Genomic DNA, 12,075 nt, shown 5'->3' with positions numbered 1-12,075 from the left:
CATTTTTGCTCAAGATGAGAAATGTATATCCTAGCATGTCTTTTCCTTCACTTCCTTTTGTCCTCCTCCTTTTTACCACTCTCTTTTCTCTCCAAACTGTCACTTACAACTTGATCTTTTCTCATAACTTGATATTAAGTATAGTTTATCCATAGACAGCTTCCAAAATTCTTGAATTGTGCACAGCCACAAGTAATGTAACTATAACCCAGAAAGTAATCGCCAAGGCCCTACCCAGTACGCTTCTCTTTTCCCCAATCTTACAGAGATGTGTGACACATGCTTCCGGTTCTTGCACAGTTCTATGCATATAAACATTTTTAGTCCATAGCAAGAGATGATATTTTTAAATAGCTGACCTTTAGCCATTTGAAGTGCTTTTCAATTATCATTTTAAGAACCGATGTTTGTAAGAATTTCCCACAGTAAACAGAAAGGTGAAGGACAACCTCTTAGCTGCCAACTGTTTATTGGTGTGCAGTAGTGCACCCACCTCTGTTTCCAGTGAGGTGATTTTAAAGATCTGTGTCAGTGAGGATAAGCTTAGTCTTGTCGGGTATGCTTGTTTCTCCTTACAAGGTTGTTCTTTCTTATCTCCAAATTTTGTATCATGAATGTATGCTATATCACCTTATTGTAAAACAAACCTTTTGAAAGTGTTCCTCTTTCGATACATCACATTCCGTGTAGTTGAAAATGTCCTTGTGCCTTCTGAAGGTGCCAGTTTCCCGGAACTGCACACTGTATCCTACAGTGAAATTGGTAGAAAATTGCTTTCTTCTCTCGCTGTTGTCTTCCTTAGTTATGTGTATTAACTCGGTGCACTTGACTAGTAATTTAGATTGATCCTCCTAAAACTAGAACTTTCCAGATGAACACCACAATTTAGACGCTGATAACAAGAAACCAGGTATTTTTTTTTTTCTGGATTCTAAGGGACAAATTTAAGTGGCAAACTGCATATCCTGCTTTGTAAGTAAAATTAAACTCAACAGGGTTCAGAACATAATTCAAGGCCAACGTTTTTATGTTCTGCTCTTTTAGCCTTTGGCTTTATGCCTAGGAGATGATTAAATGCATTAATTTTGGAATTGTACCCAATAGCAATTTCAAACAGGTTGCTAGTGTCTGAATATTTATGTATCAGTGAGCTCAAGCTTTCCCTTGAAGTGAGTTTAATCCAGTCACCAATTTTTGATTATGTACTCTCATTATATTTCAGAAATTAGGGAAAATAATTTGCTTCTCCCTCCCAGCTAGTCTTTGAGAGATATTTAAACTAGACTAAGACATGTTTCATCTATCATCATCGTTTTATGATGAAAATGAAGGACTTGTGGTCATCTGGGGAGCTTTGCAGCTGGAATGTTCCTTGCTTAGTGTTGATCTGTGAGAGTGGCTTTACTCTCCATGTCTCCTGGCCCAACCCTTCCCTTCTCTGGAAAGGAGGAACACTCTTCTATTCCAGGCAGTAAGGCCAAAGCTGAGCATTCTAGAGTGAATTTTTCTAAACGCTGTTAAAACTCAAGTGGCAACGTTATTGTTTTATAAGTTAACACAATGCTGATGGGATCAGTGAAGACCATACCACCACTGATTAGGCTGTTCACTTTTTTCAATGTTGATCACACACGAGGCATACATTAGCTGCAAGGAATATGTTCTTAAGATCATATTCTGATGTTGACTTAGGAAAACAATCTCTACTCTCACAGCCTGATGAAAGCTCTTCTTATAGCCTTAGTTGCCATTAAACATGCTCTATAACATTCCTTTGTGCATCTTAACGTGTCCTGTGCTGGTACTCTAAGTTGGGTCCAGGTGTGTGGCTCTTTACCCCACTACTCCTTATTTAGATTTGGAATTCTCCAGACTCCAGCTCCTTGCCTCTCTCTCATTTTGTGTTTTAAGGGCTATCTTTTCTTCAAAACTTAATTTTACTTTTGCTTATAAATTTGGTTGTGACTGTTAATGCAATTTCCCATTTCCCTTCCACCATTATCATTATCCAAAATTTCAATATTCTATAAATAATTACATGCAACATAACATCAATCATCTGTTCTTACAGATTTTTATTTCATACAGCATTAATGGCACCATGTAATCTACAGAACAACAGAAAACCCAGCAATCATGAATATCCTAAAAGAAATTATCATGTTGGAATGTAAATATAAACAGAAACTAAAGCTAGGCTCAGACATCTGGAGACCATTTATTTTCTTTACTTCTGAGAAGTGTATAAAAGCAATAGAGAAAGCAAGATCATGCCATGCTGTAGGAACACGTGAAAGATGAGAAGAGCACTCTATTCTATTATTCAGGGGAAGAGATAGACCTTCAGGATAGAAACTCATGGGAGGAGACACACTACTTTGAAAGACCTGACACACTCAGGTAATATGAGAAACAGAAAGAAGTATTCTTTTGTTATTTGATGATTCAAAAATCAGTTATAAATATTTCTCACAGTATATATAAAAGTAGGAAAGTTTCATGCTTTAAATAAGACATGCTTAGCTCAACTAATTTTACTGGGAGCCTCAGCCTGAGTTCCTTTCAGAGGTAGTGGAAACAATTAAGAAAATAATGTTTCATTCAACTTCTGTATTTCTTTTCAACATTTTCTTAATGAAAAATTGTAAGTTGGGAAGGTCTGAGTGAAGCGGGACAGTGTATGTCTATAACCTCAGCACTTACATGGTAGAGCAGAATTAAGAGCTCAAGGTCAGTCTCAGGTATATAAGACAGTTTCAAAGAAAATTAAATAAATTGTGAGAATAGTAAAAAGAAAGGAAGGAAGGAAGAAAAGAAGAGAAGAGAAGAGAAGAGAAAAGAAAAGAAAAGAAAAGAAAAGAAAAGAAAAGAAAAGAGAAGAGAAGAGAAGAGAAGAGAAGAGAAGAGAAGAGAAGAGAAGAAAAGAAAAAAGAGAAAAGAAATAGGAAAACTAACCATCTTCTGGGTCCTTCTGATCTCTGAAATCTGTGCAGCATTTTCCAGATGCAGCTAGCATGTATATATAACTGAATTTGAGACCAATGGACCCCCGAACATATTACTTGTTTGGGTATATCTGTTTTCAGGCATATGCTTCTAACCCCACACCATCACTTCTTCCTCCGAGAATTAAACTCACATTAAATTCAATTTCCTTGACTTTTTTTATCAACTCAGTTTGATATATTCATTCCAATTTTTAAACTTCAATAGTTTAATATTTCTCAAACTGCCTAGTAATTTCCATAACAAACTAATGCCCTCAAAACAGTACTAACTTAATGAGATAAGTCAACAGATGCCTATTTATAACTTGTTATGTATCTCTTCCCTGTCCATTCATCCAAACTGTGGCAGCTGAGGTGTGGTCAGCACTCAGAATGAAAAGATGAAGCTGAGGCCTTGGACAGCTGGAGGTTCCACTTATGCTCCATCTGTGTGACAGATGCTTTTGTGAGAAGCACCACATGAATGTCCCTTGGTAACCTTGGGTCTTGCAAGAGAAGTAGGAGGAACTACAAAGCACAACAATGGTCCCAAATGAACAATTTGAGGTACCCAACACAAGAGAGAGATACAGTTGCCTCAGTGAAGGTTATTTAGAACTCCAGAATAGTGATGGTAAGACACCACTGTGAGCACAGGGCTCCATCAAGCTCAGGGCACTGGGCAGTGTACGTGTTACACACATGTGAAGCCAACATATGTATCTGTTAAATTATGTATCACTCTAGCAAGCCAAAGGGAGGGCATGGGATAGATTATTTAAAAATTAGTTCATAAAGTTAGATACACAGAGCCTCCATATCAGTTTTTTATACTAAAATAATCTGTTATTTTACTACATGAGCCTTATATTTTGAAAGAGTTTACATATTGGTCTGAAGTGATCATTACAGATATTTCTATCTTATACGTTTAATTTTTTTATTTTTCTCTGTGGGGTGCATTTGTGTGTGTGTGTGTGTGTGTGTGTGTGTGTGTGTGTGTGTGTGTGTGTGTGTGTACACTCAGGTTGAGGTCAGAGGGCAACTTGTAGGTGTCACTTCCTTCCTTCTGTCATGTGAGATTGGACTCAGCTCACCAGGCTTGTTGTCCAGTACCATTACCTACATAGCCATCTCACTAGCTCAATAGTTATATTTTAATTCAAGAAAAAGAACCATGTTTTTATCATATAATAGATGATGCTACCAAACAAGATAATTTATTTTCAGACAACTTCAAAGAGAAAACTTCTTAATTAGCTTTAAAACATTATCTATTTGTGTATTTTTAAGATTATTGAAAATAACATAATAATACCAGTTTCTTCTTGAATAAAAAATAGTTTGATAACCTTTGATTAACCACTGTCCACATTTACTCTAAGTTCTATTATTTAGTGAGTCTCACTAGCAAGAGAAAATGTCTGGGAATTTTCTACACTTTTCTCTTGGAAAGATGCCTGCGCTGTCGCTCCCCAAGCTCCGTGGAAACAGCCTAAGATATTGTCAACTGACTTGGAAATAAATCAGACTTAATGTGCTCTTCACTCCTCACAGGACCACTCTTGGTGTCTACATTGATTTTAAATTAATACCAATATCCGTGTTTCAGACTGATCTTCTTTAGGAGCAGGTTTCTTTCCTCTTACACTTTTCAGAAGTGATTTGCTAATCAGCAGAACTTTTAAACTACAAAAGTAACATTTCTTTTGTCAATCAAGTATTTGGCTTCTCTCCACCACTTTTGATTTGGTTTATGGAAGTCACAGTTGACAATAGCAGCAGAGCTGAAATGACTTCAGTAGCTTGCACTCATGGGCATACACACCAGAATATAAAACTGAACACAGGAAGTACAGTGTTAGTACACAAAGATGAAGACGTCTGAGTCTCCAGCACGCTGTTCATTTAGCAAATATGGAGTGACTTCTAGAACACAAGCTTTTCCTCAGACCTTGGCATTTCTACCAGCACACAGACCTCCTCAGCTTGCTTGCAGGGAATGTGCCGCTGTCCTGAAACACAAACTCTCATTTCTCTATCTCAATTTTAAGAACATTCTAATTATTGTGTTTCACATCATAGATATTCTCAAGCAAAAACTGTATGAGAATCCCATTCTATTCTGCTTTTTATCCCTGTCTTTCCTATACATGCATCTTAATATAAACATATCATCACCACATTTATATAAACATGTGAAGATGGATGTTTAATATAAGAAGTTACACTTTAAAGACTGATTTCATTCCTTATTGACAGGGTTCATACAATGTGCCAAGGCAATGATGGGGTGGTGCTAAGTAAAAGGGCTATCTTATCCCATGAAAAAGAACTCAGTTTTTGTGGTAAAAGTCATGGATGCATAGAGAAGAAGCAGTGTCCAGAAGGAATAGATATGCACTAAGGGAGAACTTCAGAGAGTCGTAGATGAGTGAGGCCAATGTTTTATGCATAGAGTCACAACATGCTACAGCTTCAGTCCCAATGAGAAGAACAAGCAATAATGAATATGGTAAAATGGTAAGGAGGTAGAGACCCAGACAATCAAGGGGACTGAATCTATGAGGTATTGTGGCCCTCTGGTGTGAAAAATGGCAGAGAAAGCAAATGTGAATGTCAGTCTTAGAGTGAAAATGGCCCATGTCTATATTTTGGTTGGACCAAGGGATAGCACCAGGGTGATTTATCATGATCCATCTTCACTTTCAAACCTGGCCAAGTATAGATCATAAATTATATACCTCCAACTAAGAAAATTAATTATGCAATCATGGCCAATTTCTATCATATCCATTTACTGTGGTAGATACAGGAGAGGCTCATTGTAAGTAAGGAAGCAACATTTAAGATAAAGATATCTATACAAATATGCAGTAAGCAAACTGTCTTTTGATCTTGGAGGTTAAGAAAGCAACATTGGAGTGGATATGCTAGCCTGAGCACCAACAGCGTAGTAAGCCAATGGAAAGGAAATCTAGAAGAGGGGGTTTGTCATAGAGATTGTGAAGAATCTGTCTAAGACGGAGCTATCAGCAAGAAAACCCAAATAAATCTGGTTATGGAGACAAAGACAGAGAAATTTTCAGGAGGGAGCAACTGGGTGAGAGAGTCAAGGACCAGACAGACAGGGACCATTGACCTTCTGAGCATGGGAATCTGGGCTTGAGCCCCAGAACTTAAGTTAAAAAGCCAGTTGTGGTAAGTCATATGTGTTATCCTTGTGCTCTGGAGGCAGAAACAGGCTGAATCCTTGGGCTTCCTCCCAGCCAGCATAGTTGAATCGGTGCAATGAGTAGGTTTAATCTCAAATAAGCAAGGTGGAGAGCACCTGAGGGTGACAGCAAATGCTGACCTCTGGCTTCCAGATGTGTGCACACACATGTACAAGCAAACTCCCCAAACACAGACTTGTACCTGTTATCCCCCACTCCCACCAAGTGAAATAGGGAACAACCTATATCCTTGAGTTTAGTAATTTGGAAGTCACTGGTGGCCTTGTCAAAAGCAAGTTTAGTGGACTGAAGAGTGAAATAACAAAATTGCAGCAGGCAAAGAGAGACAAGCAAGGACTGAAAGGAAGTATCTTAGAAAAACTGGAGGTTTTAATCAGACAGACTTGTTACAGCCCTACAAGGTCTTGCTAAAAGAGGTTGGCCAATTTGTTTAATTTAGACCTCACTCACTTTCCATTCATTAATTATGGTTCTTCATCAAATATTTATAAGGCAGGGGCTGAAGACATGGCTCAGTAGGCAAAGGGCTTGTTGTACAAGCATGAGAATTTAATCTGGATGCCCAGCACAAAATTAGGTGTACTGGTATACAACTATAACCCCAAAACTGAATAGGTTAGAAAAAAGTAGGTCCCTAAAGCTGACTGGCCAGCCCTACTAGCCAAGTTGATAAGCTCCAGGTTCAGTGAGAGACCCTATACCAAAATCAATGAGAGGGAAAGCAACTGCAGAAGATATTTAACATCAGCCTCTGGTCTTCACACACACACACACACACAGAGAGAGAGAGAGAGAGAGAGAGAGAGAGAGAGAGAGAGAGAGAGAGAGAGAGAGAGAGAGAGAGAGAGCATCATACGTTAGGTGCTCGGCTGAGAACTAGTGAACAAAGGACATGTTCCTCATTTCTTTGCTACATGTCAAGTCCTGACACATGCATATGACCCTGAGCTCAATTATACCAATAATAAAGTCAGCTCATAGTTGATAGTGTCTTCCTGTATGCCAGTCATGGCACTAATGAGTTCACGTGAATTATTTGACTTTCTCCACTCACCCCATCCTACAAAAACAATGAGAGAAGTACTGGTTTTAGCTCCAGAATGCAGATAAGGAAACTAAGGCACAGAAAGACTTAGGAACATATCAACTCAACTTCCCCTGACACCCTGCCCCAATTGGGCTAGAATAGTGAGGTGAATACACAGGGTATGGTCTCAAAGCCTTAGCTTTTACTTACTGTTCTGCCCTCTGTAGAGAACAGAGACATTGTTTCCACACCCTTCACCACTGTAACCACTAGGCCCACTCAGTCCCTACATATTATTAGTTTCAGAAATGTTAATATTTAGAAAGGTAGGAAAAGGCAATTAAAGGAAAGATGGGAGAAGAAAGAGTATGGGAAGAGGGTTGCAAAAGAGGATAGAGGGACAAGCTTTACCTGAGAGACAGGATTTTCATCAGGGTGATATGTCAGTGAAAACTTGAAAGATATGTAGTCATTAGCTAAGTAAAGAAAGATGATAGAAATGACCCAATATCCACTTGCAAACACAGCACATTTCCATTCCCATGCATCTTCCAGATGGTTCATTTCTGAATCCTCTAAAGTGCCTGCTCCTTGAGTACCTGCCCAGGAAACATGATTGATTTCCACCTTCTGTTTTGGACCTTGGCCTGAATAGCCACTGACCATCTGACAAATCTTGCCTTCTGACCCCATCTCTGGTCAACCAACTGAAGTATCAGATTCTAATGGCTGCTTTCTCAAGATACCTTGAAAGCTTCTTAGCAGATGTAATGTCATAAAGGAATCCTTTCCAGATGAGATGTCTCCATGAATGTTAAGCTCCAGTTAATAGATCTCTCTCGGCTCTCTCTTTAAATGTTTGCAATTACCACTCTAGTAAGACAAGAACAAAACCCCTAAGTGCTTTTGAAAAAATTCCACTTCAGTTCCTAAGTTCTTCTAACCATTTGCTGTCTCTTTCCTATCTTCTTATGGTTCCTAGTACCAAAAGAACAGAAGCAAAACAGCACAGCATTTAACACCAGGAAGGATGAGCTTGACCAACACACCCTTAGTCAAACCATCCAGAGGACCTTCTGTCTTTTCTATCATCTGTTTGTATGAACCGTTTGTAAAAGTCATCCTCTTTCCTCTCATCTCATATGCCTGTACAGACAGAGCTTAACCTAGCTGCTCCTCCCACTTAATTAACACCTAGCCCTTCTGTTTTTCTCAATAATATTCCTGACTGTCATTGATATTTGTTTGAGCAGGTCTTTTTTGTACTGAGTGGGAATGTTTGAAGCCCAGAGTGACATGCTTGTAAGTGTACATGTATTCTACTGTCCAGTTTCAATAACCCATATGTAGTCATCAAATACCCAGGCTGGAAGAAGTTCTGGATGCCAACCCAGTGGCTGGTCACATCTCCAAAGAAGACTAAGGAACATTGGTAAGTTCACCAGAGTCTCTATTCAAAATTCTTCCTTAGTTTAGCTCATGTGCTCGGATACTAGATTCTTAATTAACTTGCTTTTGGGTAGCATTGTCTTGTGTCTGACTGAATATTCACCGAACAGTACAAAAGCCATGCAGACCTAACAGAGCAAGGAACTGAAGTCACGTGAAAAAACTTAACTGCTGGTTAGATTCGGCCCTCCCAAACACCTGGCAGAGGTAATATCTCTGTCTCACTAAGTAATCTTTAATTTGGAATTACAAAGATGATTAGCTCTCTAATGAGTCAGAGCAAGGGAGGTGATATGGCAGTGAAGAAAAAAATAAAACAAAACAAAACCATAACACCAGATGATGTCTGTAAAAGCCCAAAAAATTCTACTTATTTTTGGTAAAAGTACTTTAAAGGATTTTGTTTTATTCTATTTTAATACTAAACCATAAATTATTACTCAGTTGTCTCTGTAGGTTTACCTATGGTGGGACACCTTGCACAGCCTTGATGCAGGGGGAGGGGCTTTGCTGACTCCCTATGGGAGGACTCTCCTTTTCAGAGGAGGGGATGGGGGGAGTGGGCGGGTGGGGGAAAGGCTGGGGAGAGCAGGGGGAGGTATGAGAGGGGGATCTGTGGTTGGTATGGAAAATGAATAAAAATTTTCTTTCTAAAGAAAAAAAAACAGCAAAAAAATAATTATTGCTCAGTGTGAACTAGGAGACATTAACTTGCTACATTACCTGAAGGTTGGCAGTCCTGAGTGCATAGGCCTCTACCTTGTTATTAACTGAGTAGACTTTCACGTTTATAATTAGGAATTGGCTCTGCTGCCTTAAAACTAAAAGCAATGGAGAAATTAGCACCCAGCTAAAATACATATATATATATATATATAATCACATAACCTGTCCTTGATTTCAAAGAGAAAACCACTCCTAAGATGACTTAGGGAAGCCTCGGTCTCAGGTTAATTGTTGCCAGAAAACCACTGTGGAGAAAACTCCTGCTGTGTGTGCACCTGACAAAGGAGCCATGGCTGCTTCAGTCCTAGACTCAGCTCAGAGCTTAGCTTGAGACATCCCTTGGATCTCAACAGCCTGACCTTGAAATTCCCCAAGTGTTGTAAAATACCTATGATAGGAACCCTTTGCCCCCGCTGATACACTATCACCTTAGGAAAAGACCCAGACTAAAATTCTTAAATTCTTAAAGTCATCTTCAAGGTTAAGGAGAACTGCTGATCTTCATGATATAATCATAATCAGAACAGTGATCTACATTTATTCACCAGGTGATCCTAGTTCATCAGACACTGACTGAAATACCCAGTAATATCAACAGCTTTCCTCTGTAAGCTCAATGATGGTGTGATGGGGCACTCTGAAGGTGGTCAGAGCTGTTGACTGCCTCCTGTCCTCAGGAAAGCACTGCAAGGTCACTTACAAAAGCCCATCAAGGGCTGTCTGCAGAAATGGCTCCTTGAAGAGTGTCCGCAGCTCTTCCAAAGGACCCAAGTCTGATTCACAGAACCCACTTCATACAGCTTATAACAGCCTGTCACGCCAACTCCAGGGGTCTGGCACCCTCTTCTCACCTCCACAAGCACCCGCACACACTCAGTAGACATACATACATGCATAGGAATAAAATATTTTTTAAAAAAGTTGAAGATAGACTGAGTAAGAGGAGTTTAAATGTATAAATAATATTTCAGATAGAATTAGATGACAGGACAAGGCAACAGGCTAAAGGCTGTAGTTCCTGCAACACGGCCTTCATTTTGGTGTGAACTTTCACTGTTTTCAACCAGAAATGAATTTTAAATGAGTATCCACATAGAGCATGGGATTGACTTAAATCATACCATGCAATATTTGTTAAATATAAATACTGATTCCATTGATGTTTACACGAATACATGTATGACTATGCCTCCAACTTAGCAGGCAACCATGATGACATGCATCATTAACCCAGCACTATGGAGGCTAAAGCAGGAGCATTTTGAGATCAAAGCCAGCCTGGCTACTTACTGAGATCCTGTCCCGAAAAGCAAAACAAACAGAAGAGTAGAAAGCCTTCCAAAATACTGCTAAGAACACTAAAAGGTTTTAAAGTCATTGTGAAATAAAGTAATCACATAAACTAGCTAGGTTTTAAAAATTGAAACTAAGTAGTATGAATGATTTCAAATCCCCAAAAACTATGTCTTAAATTTTAAAACAGTCTAGGTCAAAAGTACAAAATATTGGTGGAAGGAAGGTTTTTGCAAATCGCCTAAGTTAATCATCTCTACCCAAGTGTCAGCCTCCTTACCTGTCAGTGTTCTGATTTGGTTACGTTCATTAATCACAAAAGACTAAGGCAGGAAACAAGTCAGGTTTAATTACAGATTTTGTTCAGGAGGTTATTGCTTCCTATAATTATTTCTTTTATGCCAACTCAAGAAATAAGACTGTTATTAAACTAAACTTCATTTAAAATATCTAATCACTCATGCAAAGGCATTTTATCACCTGATCTGCACGGATCAGTAATCAAAGCTTGGGTGTTTATCTCAAGACTTGGCTCACAGGATGTTAAGTCAAGCTAATAAGCAGCGTCCATCACATCCCCACTGAACAAGGTTCAGTGCTATGAACTTACAGGTTCTGTGCTGTGCATCCATTAAAGAAAACATCTGTTACAAATTAACCAACTATAGTACTGCTCTATCTAAGTGTTTCTGCGGGAGCCTACCATCAACATCCCTGCTAATAAATTAGATGGTGGCATCAAAATTTTACCAGGTTTGCCAGCATGTATGATAGAAGTCATCTTTTGATCTGTGCTGAGCCCCGGAAGAAAACTGCATAGTATGGAATCCTATAGTATATAACAAAATACTCACAGACCAGGCCATCAGGAAACCACGAAGATGGTGCCTTCTCTATCACAGCTAAGTCATTACCTGAGGAGAAGAGTACAAGGATAAAGTCCTTGAAGGGATGATAGATTTACTCAAAAATATGAAATTTATGATTCCAGATATGTTTTGTCAACTTTTGCTTGATTCTTTGAAACATGCCCACAGTTTTGGGCATATATCTTATATATAGCATCTTGATTTCCAGAAAAACAATCCTACCCAAAGTATATTAAATACACATAAATCATTCTTTGCACATTTTTGTTTTGGTTTTGAGATATCATTTCAAGCCTCAGGTTAGCTTCTCACTTGCTATGGGACAGAGGATGATTTTGAGCTCATGATTGTACAGCTTCCACTTCCAGTACTAGGATTATAGGTGTGAGCCACCGTTGCCACCTTCCCAAACAAAATATACTAGAGAAATCTCCCTACAGTTTAATCTATAATGTTGTCAAAGTTGCAGTCATATTAAAGATACAGCT

The 12,075-nt window shown here is 38.8% G+C and overlaps 1 protein-coding gene across 1 annotated transcript in view; it reads left to right on the top strand.

The window, feature by feature from the left end:
• Cntn5 (contactin 5) overlaps positions 1 to 12,075 on the top strand; it is a 1,160,177-nt gene that overhangs the window by 1,064,583 nt on the left and 83,519 nt on the right. The window lies entirely within an intron of this gene.

Source organism: Peromyscus maniculatus, chromosome 7, assembly GCF_049852395.1.
Source record: "Peromyscus maniculatus bairdii isolate BWxNUB_F1_BW_parent chromosome 7, HU_Pman_BW_mat_3.1, whole genome shotgun sequence".
In the NCBI taxonomy this organism is placed as follows: Eukaryota; Metazoa; Chordata; class Mammalia; order Rodentia; family Cricetidae; genus Peromyscus; species Peromyscus maniculatus.
Note: the sequence above shows the minus strand (reverse complement) of the source record. Positions and strands in the feature narration are given on the sequence as shown.